The following is a 13,097-nucleotide window of genomic DNA, read 5'->3' as shown; positions in this document are numbered from 1 at the left end:
CTATTGAACTAAGGATCACTCTCTTTTAAAATACTCATTAACACCTGTCATTTCATACCCATATCGTACAAACAACAACAAACAGAGTCAACCCTGATCCACCTTTATGGCGATATCCCTAAATGGCGTCCACCTATAGAACTATGGCCCACTCCCTCATAAAATACTCTTTAATGCCTTTCATTTGATACACATGTCATACAAACACATTCCAGGGTTACCCTCGGTTCTTTTTCCTATATGGTTATTTTCCCTTATGTTGTCACCATAGCTCTCAACTGAGTATGTAATGTTCGGTTACACCCGAACTTAACCTTCCTTACTTGTTATATACAAATTTTATACGAATACTCGTGTGCGAGGCGCATCTATACAAGGTGGTGGCAAAGCGAAAAAAGAAATCTTTCATTGATTTGGATTAACTGACATATTGTTGTACAAGGTGTTGTATGGAAAATAATCAAGAAGAAGCAATCAGCTGTTGAGACCTACTGGTACTTCATTCGCCTTGACTCATGTGGGTTTTATGTACCAATTTTTCGATTGTTGTTTTGTACAATGTCGATACATTTAAAGTAGCCTTACCATTTTAACAAATTTGCTATAACTTTGCTTAACACTACGAATTAGACGATTTTTTAACAGTACGGAATTTACTTCGCGAAACCTCAGAACCAATACAGTTTTGTTTATTTCAATCACAATCTAAGTATGTCAGTTTTTTCACTCCAAAAAGGAATAAAAAAATTAACGATTATCAATTATTTTATATAAACTGCTGCACTTTGAATGCATATGGTTTTAAAATTTATCAAATGCAACGTAGCAGTTCTAAGAGTTAACCAATTCGAATGAAATTTTGCATAGCTTATTTTTAGATCATAATTTATAATATTGCGCACGGCAAAGTGAACTTTTTTTAACGGACTGTCAACTCGTTATCATTTTATCTCCTTAAAAATTGTTTGTCTGCGGTGTATTTTGTGTCTGTAAACTGTGTTAAAAATAAAACCACATAAGCAAATAAGCTGAAGTCACATAAGTACCCCAAATAACACTGGACCACGAATTTCAACTTTTTTTCTTTACCAGAAACGCCGTTATGAAATTCGTATGTAAAATCACCCCCTGATTTCGAAAATTGAGGTCATTTTTGATTCTATCACTTTAATTACATATATCTCACGAATGGGTCAAGCAATTGCAAATAAGTATACAGAATCGGAAAGACGATAAAATTTGCTATAAATGCATAATACATTGTTTTTTGCTCAACCATATACTTTTCGAGATATTAGCTCATCATTTCAAATTTTTGTTTTTTTTATGAAAAAATATGAAAAAAATTACTTTTTGCGAGGGCAGCATTCCAAAACCACAACTTTTTTTCCAAATACCCAGGTTGCGCAATTTCAACGTATACCTCAAAACGTATGGATGGTATAAAGAAGAGTGAAATATCTAGCTATGCTTTCTTTCTATTTAGTTAAAAGTTCAATTTATGAATGAAATTACCCATATTTTTAACTTTTTTTTTTTTAATTTATTTATGTTTGTACTATATTCTAACAATCTTTATCTTAATTTTATTTTACTATGTAGTCGAAATAATTATGTGTTCGACTTTGACGCTTATTCAGTTTAGGATCGGTTTCTCTTATGAGAAACCAGCAGTAATCCCCCATCATTGCGACGTCCCAGAATCCTTGATATCGATTTTCAATTAATTTCATTTGCTGATGAAACCTTTCGCCATGTTCGTCACTTTCATCGCCAATATTTGCCGGAAAAAAACGCAAATGTGAGTGCAGAAAGTGAATTTTTAACGACATATTTACGCCTGGAAAGAAAATATTAGTTAGGTAAACAAGTTATAGAATTTTGGGAAATTAATTTTAATAAGCTTTTAATATTTACCCATTTTCGCATAATTATTGATTAAGTCGTTCACTATCTGCTCGTAGTTAGGGCTTTTGTGTCTACCGAGAAAAGAAGCAACGACGTTTTCAAAGGATTCCCACGCTGCTGCCTCAACTGATGATAGTAGTCCTTTGAATTGATTATTGTTGATCAACTTTTTTATTTGTGGTCCGACAAAAATACCTTCCTTTATCTTGGCTTGAGAAATATCTGGAAAAATTGTTTTCAAATAGTCGAATGCTTCGCCTTCTTTGTCCAAAGCCTTAACAAAGTTTTTAATGAGACCGAGCTTGATGTGTAAGGGTGGAAGTATGATTTTCTCTTTCTTGACAAGAGGGGTGTATTTGATGTTATCCACACCAACGGTAAACTCGACTCTTTCCGGCCAATCCTTTCTGACGTAGTGGTCCTTACGAGCTCGGCTATCCCACTTGCAGAGGAAGCAGCAGTGCTTGGTGTAGCCACTTTGTAGACCGCATAGCATTGCAACGACTTTGAGATCAGAACATATTTTCCAATCATGCTCTTCATATTTGATAAATTTGAGTAGTTTTTGCATTTCCTCGTAGGTTTCCTTTGTATTTACTGCATGTGCTAGCGGGATAGAAGGCTTTTTGTTACCAATATGCAATAATACAGCCTTTAAACTCAGTTTATTGCTGTCTATGAACAATGGCCACTCTTTTGAATCATATGTTTGACCAAACTCTTTGAATAAACCAGGAATGTCGTTGCAGTAGCATATACTGTCTTTCTTGGTATAGTGTTTGGAAAATGGTTCGTGACGAGTTCTACAATATATCACCTTAACATCGGATGATACAAATTTAAATTGTTGCATACGAGAAGTGTGGATCTCGGCCTTTTCTTTGGATAGTTCCAAATCTCTTATCCTATCATTAAGTTGTGCTTGTGATAGAACGTTTCTCTCCTTTCCCATGCGAAATTCAGTACAACTTGATTCCCCGCACTCAGATGTTACTGTTGACAATGGAACTGGATCCGCAACTGCCGTTGAATGTAGTACTGGTAATGTCACTGTAGGTACGCTGGCATAGGTTACTCTTCTTGATCTTCCAACGCCAAGTACTTTTGTTTGACAAATATAACACTCTATTGAATGGCAAGTAGGTTCTCTCCATATCATTGGTGTATCAAATTTTATTTGTTGTCCGGATTCCGACTGAATCAATTCTACTCGACACGATGTACACAAAGTGTTCGGTGTCAATGGTTTTTCAGCATTTTTAGGCTCAATGCCAAAATAATTGGAGTATAAAGTTTTGATATGATCTGAGAACACTCGTCGTCGCCTTATGATAGTATATTGGCCACACATGAAACAGAACATATCTGGATCGTTATTACACTCAAATTCTCGCGTCCTTTTACTCATTTTATTTTTTTTACTAAATCACGGTTTTGAAATTTGACTTATGAACTGAACTATCTCCGGCGAGCCTTGCAGATGTTATGAGTTTTCATTAACTCATATTTATACTCGGAACAAGAATAAAATTTAAAAAATCAAATCTTACCTAGACAGAAAGGTTCCTTTTTATACGAAGCCGGGAAAAGAAAATACTACCTGCTTTAGATGTAGGCTTTAAAAATTTTCTGTGTCTTATAATTTTGAAAATCTACCTGCATACTTACCCATAAGTGACGGAAATACATGTTTATAACTACATCCCTACAGCAGCTTTCGAACCCAACCACTCTTCCTTTCGATGCAACCACTCTACCTACTATAAAACAATTCGAGTATTAAAAGTACTATTTGATTTATTTAAAGAACAAGTATTATCACAGTTATGGTGTTATTCGTTTATCCGGATAATATCCCATTTGCACTTTATACCTTTAATATATGTATGTATACATACATTGAAGCTGCGCAACCTGGGTATTTTTATTTGATCGCTTATAACTTACGTAGTTTTGCATCGATTTTCTTCGATGATAGCTTATCTTTTTTCTAATTAAACAGATCTTTACGTAAATAAAAAATATTTGAAAAAAAGTTGTGGTTTTGAAATGCTGCCCTCGCAAAAATAATTTTTATCACATATCTCAAAAACGGTACCATAGAATCAAAAATGAACTCGATTTTCGAAATCAGGGGGTGGTTTTACATACGAATTTCATAACGGCGTCTCTGGTAAATTTTGGCCGTCGACCAGTGTCGACGTATAGTCGACAAAATATATAGTATAGTCGATAAAACGCAATTTTTTAGTTCAGACACCCTAATGTACCTAAGTACTTACAAAATAAATAAATATACCACTAGTTTATAGCAAACAATATTTTATCTTTTTTAATTTTCATCAACTTTATTTTGCAAATAAGTATTTAGGCAAGAATTTAATGATAGATACATTTTCAAGTTCCGCGGTAAGTTACCACATTTGCCAAAGTCAATACAATACTACACATACACAATCAAACAATATATAAAATAATTAAAAAAAGAAAATTTTAAGTTAAACGGTTTTATTCAAAACAATACTTAAATAAAGTAATAATAATACTAAAAGCTAGAAAATCATTGATAATCATATATAAGACCAACTGAACCTTAATAAGGTTTTGATACGCCTCACATTTTTCGAAATTTCACGCCGCCAACGCTTTTATTTAATTGTCTGATCAACGCCCTAGATTGATAAGGTGTGTGATGACTAGTACCTAGGGCCTACCTATTTATTTTCTAGCTTTTAATATTATTATTACTTCATGTAAGTATTGTTTTCAATAAAACCGTTTAACCTAAACATTTTTTTTTAAATTATTAAAGTTTCAAGTTTTTAGTCTTTATTAAATTGCCTATAATTCCTCATTCTATTTAGTTCATTTAGTGACTCATTATTACAAGGACTCTTTCCTGACAGCTTTTTACAATCTCAGTCCGCAATACATAATCGCCCCAAAGACTTTACTCGACTCTGCGCCACGTATGCTTGTCCCTCCTCGAAGTCCAAAATATTTTGATGTCACTTCTACAGGACTGTATGTAATATTTGTTCCAAATATGAGCCAAATCGGACATCATTGGCACTTTCTATTCATGTGTGTATTAAAAAAAAAAATTTAAGGCGCGATAACCTCCGAAGAGATCTAAGGCCGAGCTTCTCTTCCAATTTGCGTCGTGCTCCTCTTGATTTTCCCTACAAATTGGCCGGACGGGACCTACATGTTTTATGCCGACTCCGAACGGCATCTGCAAGGCAGATGAGTTTTCACTGAGAGCTTTTCATGGCAGAAATACACCCGGAGCGCTTGCCAAACACTGCCGAGGGGCGACCCCGCTTAGAAAAATTTTCTTCTAATTAAAAAACCTTATTTCTAAAATTTTGATGTTGCTTTGCCCGGGGTGCGAACCCAGGGCATACGGTGTGGTAGGCGGAGCACGCTACCATCACACCACGGTGGCCGCCATGTGTGTGTTATGTGTTACAAATATGAACCAAATCGGACCACAAATACGATTTTTTTGAATATCTCGATCCTTGCGCCACGTAGCGGCGGGTTTTTTCTTATTATTGCATTGTCATCGGGTTCTCAACTATATTCCAAGTTTCAAGGTTGTAGCTTATCGGGAAGTTACTTAAATTTCAATTAAAAAATTCGTGCCGGCCAGCCTGTCAAGTCAAGCTAAATAAAACCGTTTAAAAAATAACAAAAAGCGCGCTAAAAATGCCGCTCAAGTAGCAGTCAGTCCAAAAAAAATCGTAATAATGATAATAGCAATAAAAATAATTTGCACAATTATTTCATGGATCTATTTTCAGTAGGATTAGCTGGATGAGCTCACTGTCCGCAAAAATGTTTTAAGAGTTTAATAATACATTAAAAATAAAAACAAACAAACTAACACCAAAACGAAAACGCAGACACAACATACATACATACATCTAGAGTCTAGATGCAATTAACATAAAGCTTCCACTCTCAAGTGCATTGTCATGTCAGCGCTTTTGCTCCCATTTTAATTTTCTAATTCCAATTTACAAATAACATTGCAGCTAATTTAAACCAAAAAAAAAAATCTAAATAAATACGAACATTTAAAAGCGGATGAGCACACACATACATTTTTTTTTTTTTGTTTAAAAAAGTACAAAAAAGAATTTTTTTATGCGAGAAAATAGCGCATGAACTACTTTGAAACGCAAGCTTTGGATGTAAAAAAATCATTGAATGAACTTATTATCAGTTGAAGCTTTTCACTATATTTATTTGTATGATTAACTCTGAATTCTCTACTTAAATACAAACACATTTAGGTATTTATGTAGACACTTACCTAAAATTAGGATCGATTATCTAATTGGCAGAGCAAAAACTCGACGTGCAAACTAAAACTAGTCAGCGACTACTCATGTTTGTCCTGCGACTACTCGCTGACTAGTATATGTGCCGTTTGTGCTCTGAGGTCGTCTAATGCATGTTATATATAATATATTAAGCAAAGGTTGCATATAACGGTTAACCAGAAAAAATAACTCGGTTTATCATGTATAACAGCCAATATCCAAGAACACAAATGGTAAGAAAGCCAGATAGTATTTTTTTGGGGTCATGCAGGGACTATTTCCAGGACTTTTTGGAAAGCACTGCTGCACTGTTCGGTGATAATTTGTGGGGCTATTTGAGATTGTATTGGGTAGTATTCGAGATTATTTTGGGAAGGTGTTAGAGAATACGGATTATTTCATATGTCGTGACTAATTTCAGATAATTTCGGGGCTATTTCGATATTATTTTGGTCTTATATTAACGACTATTTCGGAATTATTTTGAAATCGTTTAGCAAGGTTCGAAAATATTCGCTTATAATTACGAAAAGTTATTGGACTGTTGTTGTTATCCGATTGTTATAATGACATTGGTTTATTATAGATATGTTTTCCATAACAACTCTTATGGAAGAGTTACCGGTATTATATTGCTGGAATATCCACGTGTTTTCGATTTATTATCGAAAAGTTAAACAAAAACTTACGATTTTCTATCGAAAAGTTATCGATCCGTTATTAGAAAATATTGATAGATTTTGGAAAATATATTGATATTTTTCGATAACAAATCGATAAAAATCCTTTTTTTTTCGATAAAAAATCTATATTTTTTAGATAAGTCACCGATATCGTTTGCTTTCGATAACAAATTGATAACTCTTCGATAACAAATCACTTGCTCTAAAATAAATGTGTAACACGCCCATAAACCATCCATAAAAATCGCATAACTAGTCGACAGCGATTGTTATCCTTTCCTTGCCCTTAATTGCCCTCCCTTTTTTTCTCCCTTTATTTTCTTTCTTTTTCTGATATTTTCTTTTCCTTTCTTTCCGTTTATATTCTTTACGCATCACAAAATCCGTGCCGTATATGCGCAAGCACATAAATCATCATATATATCATTTCTAATTGCTGTTTTTATGTACGGGTCCCATTTTCGCTCTTATTTGGAAACCAAATCTATAAATAAAGTTTTGGTAGTAAAGATGGAGATTCGGGCTATTAGCGAGCTTTGGGCAATTTTGGTCGTAGTGCTTTTGTTTAGCTATATTTTGTTAAAATAATTTGTTAAAAAAAACGATTGTGAGCACACAAAGAAATCTATTTTTACTATGGAACTATTGTGAATGTTTGCACTGCATTACCGGCAGTTGCTATTGTACGCTAGATAGCAGCGCAAGCTGTAAGTTTTAATTGGTTGATAGAACAGCTAATTTCTGTTGATATTTGATAAGAGACTTTTATATTGGTTGCGCAAGATGCGCACGGGTCCGGCTCGTATTTCAAATTATGTTATACGTCTACAACAACACTGTAATCTAACATATATTTTCGACAATCGGTTGAGCTCGTTCACTGAGCATATATTTTTTTTTTGTTTGCGAAACTGCCAATCTATGTATGTAAGAAATCGAAACCAATAAAGGCATTTAACAGTTATTACTCTTGATCATTAAATAGCTGATCTAATTGAAAATAGCGGTTTCGGGGACTGTTATTTGCGATCTCTGATATTAAGTGTATCGGCTCAATTGTGTGTATTTGCTTTCAAAGATCCCGCCATGGTTTTGATTGTGGCAGATTCTAAGCCAAGGCGCCCTTTAAGTTGATGTGATCATAGAAAATAAGTTTGACACAAGTCATATTTTTAGTTCAAGCCTTATCGGCAAAGTATAAAATATTCTGTTTTAGGAATATGTATATATATTTATGGTGGATGTTTTGATATGCTAACATTTCTGTTCGTATATGTATAATATCAATGATTGCTTTAAGTGAAAGTTAATTTAGATTATGAAACACTGTTTATATTTCAAATTTAATCGTAAGCTATGTGATTTGAAAATTCCTATGTGTAAAGTTTTTAAAACGTGACTAATTTCACTGATCTATTATAACCGAAGAGCGTTATTCGAACAGTATATTGTAAATATAACAGATTCTCTATCAATCTAACTGATTTTTCTGGTAAAATAACTGATTTCATTGTGCAAATACTAATGCTAATTTTAAAGAGAAACCTACGCCCACGGCGCTCACTACTTTGTACTTTGTTTTGATGACTTTCGTGTCACAGAACTTTTTGTCATACCAACAGACACTGTTATCCTTATGTTGAAGGAAATCTGTTATTTTAACAATTTTGATTTGAATTCCTAGGGTGGCATTAATAATTTTATTTAATAGAGCAGAGCTAGGCGGCCACCGTCGTGTAATGTTAGCGCGCGAAGCCTACTACTACAAAAATCCTGGGTTCAAGGCCCGGAGAAAGCAACATCAAAATCGTTAGAAAAAAGTGTTCCCAATTAAAAAAATCTGAGAAGGGTCACCCCATAAATTTACATTCATTCTTTTTTTTAACAGAGCTGTGGATTACATTTGATGAACTTCTTCCTGTTGCTTTGGCTGTTGAAACGACTTATCCAGAATTAACAATTTGTGCGAAGTTTATTCTACAGTTATTTGCGATGGATAAAGATTGACAGTAATATCGGTTGAATTGACCCCTAGTTCGATTTACGTTACTAGTAGATTTCTTTCTGTGTAATAGCACTAAATCTCCATCCAGAAAAACCTTCCGAAATTATTGGTTTGTTGTTTCTGGCTTTCGTCTTCATAATACAGGTGTTCTGTTTCGTATTTCACTACTTTATTCCTCCAGAACGCTAGTGCATTACCTAGTATTTCTTCCCATATCGGCATATATTCCAAACTTCAAGTCACCTGGCAGTTGAAAGTCAATGACGAAAACCACCTTTGCGGGAGTCTGGCCCGTTGTGTCGTCCACTACCGATCGATAGGCCACCAAGAATATGGATTTGTGCGTATCCCAATCTTTATGGAACTTGTTCACTACGTTTCCTAAGTGCTCTTCCAATGCTCTATTAAATTGTTCCGTCATACCATCTCACCGAGTATGCAGTGCCATTGTTTGAGTCTTCCGAATGCCCAATTCATTGCGCATTTCTTCGACCACATCTGATTCAAAATTCCTTCCTTAGTCGGAGTATGACTCCATTGATGCACCTTGCTACCCAATTGTTTGTAAACATTTCTGCAATGGTTTCCACTTATGGGTTTGGAATTTGGTATACCTCCGGCCATTTGCTAAAATAATCTATAACCACTAGCACATATTTATTGCACATATTTATTGGTGCAACTGTATGGCCTCATCTGCTATAGCTTCGGGATTTGAGCCCATTTGCTCTAGTGCACACGCCACACTTACCAATAGTCTGTATGAATAACTGGCGGCAATTAACCCAATAGAATCTCTGTTTTATTTTCTATAAAGTCTTTGTTATTTTTAGATGACCTCCACTTGGGCCGTTGCGTAATTCGCTCAGAATATCAGGTATACTTTTCATTGGGACAATTATCAACTTTCACACTGACCATTCTCACTCTCACATATTCGATGCAAGCAGGCGGATATCCATTGTAAACTCATTCACTTTACCAATTTGACTTAGCAACATGACGCTCTCCTGGCATCTCTTCTCTAGTTCATGTTTCGTTTCGTTCGAGCCCTCGCATCACCTGACACAGAATCGCTACCCGTAGAGGTTCTTGTGAAAATGTTTAATGCACTCTACCCTACCCCATAGTCTATCGACCACTTGTGTCAAAACGCCTCCTATAGTAAACTCAATCGACAGTGTCTAGAATGAACGTTGCTCCTGGAATCGGTTATGCCATCGGGTGGAGCAGTGACGATAATTCAATGTTTGGAAATATTGACTACACCTAGAAATTTTGGTAGAAATCTGCGGTAATATATGTACAGCCCGAAGAAGCTTCTTAGTTCATGTCACGCCAGATTAGTTCATGTCTGCTGCTAAAATTTTACAGACCTTTCCAGGGGGAGAGTGGGACAATTATGAAGCATTAATGGCGCTGTCAAACAAAGCAAACACAGGAAACACATATACAAAACAGAATTGCAAAACCGCTATTGAAGAGCAAATGGCAAAAGCGTAACAATTTAGAGCATTATTAATTGCATATAGGATTTCGAATCGAAGCAAATGCCATACGCCAACCCATAACCTACACTAACTGAAACGTTAACGCATGCGCTGAATCGGAAAACAGTCTCACAGAAACATCCTCCGGAAATGAAAAGGCACAATTTGGAAGGACTGAAAAGATTGCAAAAATAAAATGCCGGAGTTAATTAATGTTTCAAGTCCAGCAACCTAGGTGGCCGCAGATGTAAAGCTGAAGGAGATGAGAGAATCTCCAAGTACACTAATCTCCATAAACTTAAAGTCAGCCGCAATTGAATGCCCTACACTCTCTTAGGTCTACCAATCTCACTGTAAGAGAATGTGTACGTTTACTGGCTATAGCTACGGGCGCATCTCATTCCATCTTTGATTTAATCATCAAATGGATACCGTTGCATGGAGCAAGATTGCGTACGGCCACTGGCGAGGACATCCAATTACATAGTTTTATAGTGGCAGAGATTGTTGATAAAATCATAATGGGATTGGATGGAAATATGCGATATAGGAACATGGATATGCCACTAAATTTTGGCTAAGATAAAGGGTGCAGCAGTAAACGGTTGCTGTTGAAGGAAAGTCAACAAATACCAACAAAATCTGAGGCAGTATTCTAGGCAAAGGTTCATGGAGATTGTGCATATTGTGGGTTGTTGAGGAAGCAAACAAGTAAAATTAGATTTACTGGATCTTTAGTAAGTAAGTGGACCGTTTATTGCTTGGGGTTGGCAAGCTCAACCTCGAAATGGATACTGTAACATGTTAAAATCTTACCTCTCCAGAATCAACCCCGACATACATAATGTATGTCCTGCTTGCAATAAGACACCAATCATCCCTTTAATTGCAATGTGAAACCAACGCCTCTAACCCGCTCTCACTCTGGTCCACCCCGTTAGAGGATATTGATGACAATTTGTGAGTGGTGGCACCTATTAGATAGGGCGAATCACTGCTACAACAACAACAACAGTTCATTGCTTATATTGAGAGAGGGTTAGAAAAGGTAGCAAGAAGAAGTGTAGTACGAGATAAAATGTGTGCATGCAAAGCAAATTTCGGACAATACACGGCCGATTCTGCTACTATAAATCCTGGGTTCACGCCCCGGGCAAAGCAACATCAAAATTTTGGAAACAAGGTTTTTCAATTAGAAGAAAATTTCTCTAAGCGGGGTCGTCCCTCGGAAGTGTTTGGCAAGCACTCCGAGTGTATTTCTGCGCTGAAAAGCTCTCAGTGAAAACTTATCTGTCTTGCAGATGCCGTTCGGAGTCGGCATAAAACAAGTTGGTCCCGTCCCGCCAATTCGGAGGAAAAATTAAAAGGAGCACGACGCCAATTGGAAGAGAACCTTTTCTTAGCTTTTCTTTGAACATTAACTTATGTAATATTTATTAAACTGCAAAGATAATTTATCTGTGCCACATATTAATCTTATATGACGTAGTACAAGACGTCCTGTTTTGTTCGAGATTTTCATCAGATGTATTATTCACAGCGGAGATATATTTTTAAGCTCATAAGTAACCAACAGCGCGGCAATACGATTTTTTTCAAACTTCCAACCATAGTGTACAAGTACAAGTGTGTTGACTTATCTGTCAAGCATTCTGACAGGCACTCGCTGGATTCAGAATGACAGCAAATTCAAAATGGATACCATTACCGAATGCGCCGAATGATTGAAAAATTGAAAAAGTCGAGCCGATTGGTAGACAAAAATGTTGTCGTTGAGACCAAAAATGCGACTCTAGACCTGAGATTTCCATCAGGTGAGCGAGGCTGTTTGTAGTTTTGACGTTTATCGCTTAGTGAACACACTTGTATAGGTACACTATGCTTCCAACGCTTGGAAAATGCGGTCAAATGTCATAAATGTTACTTTTTATTTGCCTTTACTGATAAAAAAAAGTTCAACTACATATTAAGTCATAAAAAAAGAACTGAGAATCAGTTGTGAGCATAATTTCATGTTTGTTTATCACCAAGAAAGAAGAATTCTTTATAAATGCAGATGTTTGTATGTTTATGAAACAACTTTTATGAGTGTGTATGTATTTGAGACGCTTTTATGAGCAATTTCATAAAATATTTCCATTTTATAACTTTAGTCTGGCCGCGTTGCTTGACGGGCTCGGTTCGTTTAAATACATTTTTTTGAAATTCAGCTTTGACCGGAAATAAAAAAAAATCTTGAAACTAGTGGACTATATACATACATAAGAACAAATTTAAGAGATAAGTTGAAAAAGTGTAAGTGTGGCAGAAAAATAGTAAAAATTACTTTGTAAAAATAAAAATAAAATGAATTGGTAGCGGAGACATAAAAATATATGTTGGCAAGAAAATAGTTACGGGTATAATAAGCGGTTAAATAAAAATTAAAAAAAACACTTGTTCAAGCAAAAAAAAATTTTTTTTTTCTAATTCGATTCGAAAGAAATTTGAAAAACAAAATATACATACGTATGTAACTTGACAGAATTCGTATCGCATTTCCTTCGAATCGAGTTACCGAATAAGGCCCCTCAATCAATTCAACAAGGAAGAACTCTCAATATAAATAAATTAAACGAATTCAAGCTCGGGCAGGACAAAATCCTACTCTGCAGAGAATACAATTTTTGTATGTGCAAGG

The 13,097-nt window shown here is 35.4% G+C and overlaps 2 protein-coding genes across 10 annotated transcripts in view; both read left to right on the top strand.

Moving 5' to 3' along the window:
• LOC137241140 (tropomyosin-1-like) overlaps positions 1-13,097 on the top strand; it is an 857,608-nt gene that overhangs the window by 818,612 nt on the left and 25,899 nt on the right. The window lies entirely within an intron of this gene.
• The window catches only part of LanB1 (laminin subunit beta-1), a 45,864-nt gene that overhangs the window by 18,500 nt on the left and 14,267 nt on the right, over positions 1-13,097 (top strand). Inside the window, exon 1 of one of the 2 annotated variants that reach the window (XM_067768421.1) lies at positions 12,577-12,712. The exons of the other annotated variant lie outside the window; for it this stretch is intronic. The gene's annotated coding sequence lies outside the window, so the exon portion shown is untranslated. Of the gene's footprint in view, positions 1-12,576; positions 12,713-13,097 lie in introns of those variants that run through there. 2 annotated transcript variants of the gene reach the window in all.

This window comes from Eurosta solidaginis, chromosome 2 (assembly GCF_040869045.1).
Source record: "Eurosta solidaginis isolate ZX-2024a chromosome 2, ASM4086904v1, whole genome shotgun sequence".
Classification (NCBI taxonomy): domain Eukaryota; kingdom Metazoa; phylum Arthropoda; class Insecta; order Diptera; family Tephritidae; genus Eurosta; species Eurosta solidaginis.
This window is presented reverse-complemented; position numbering and strand designations above follow the sequence as displayed.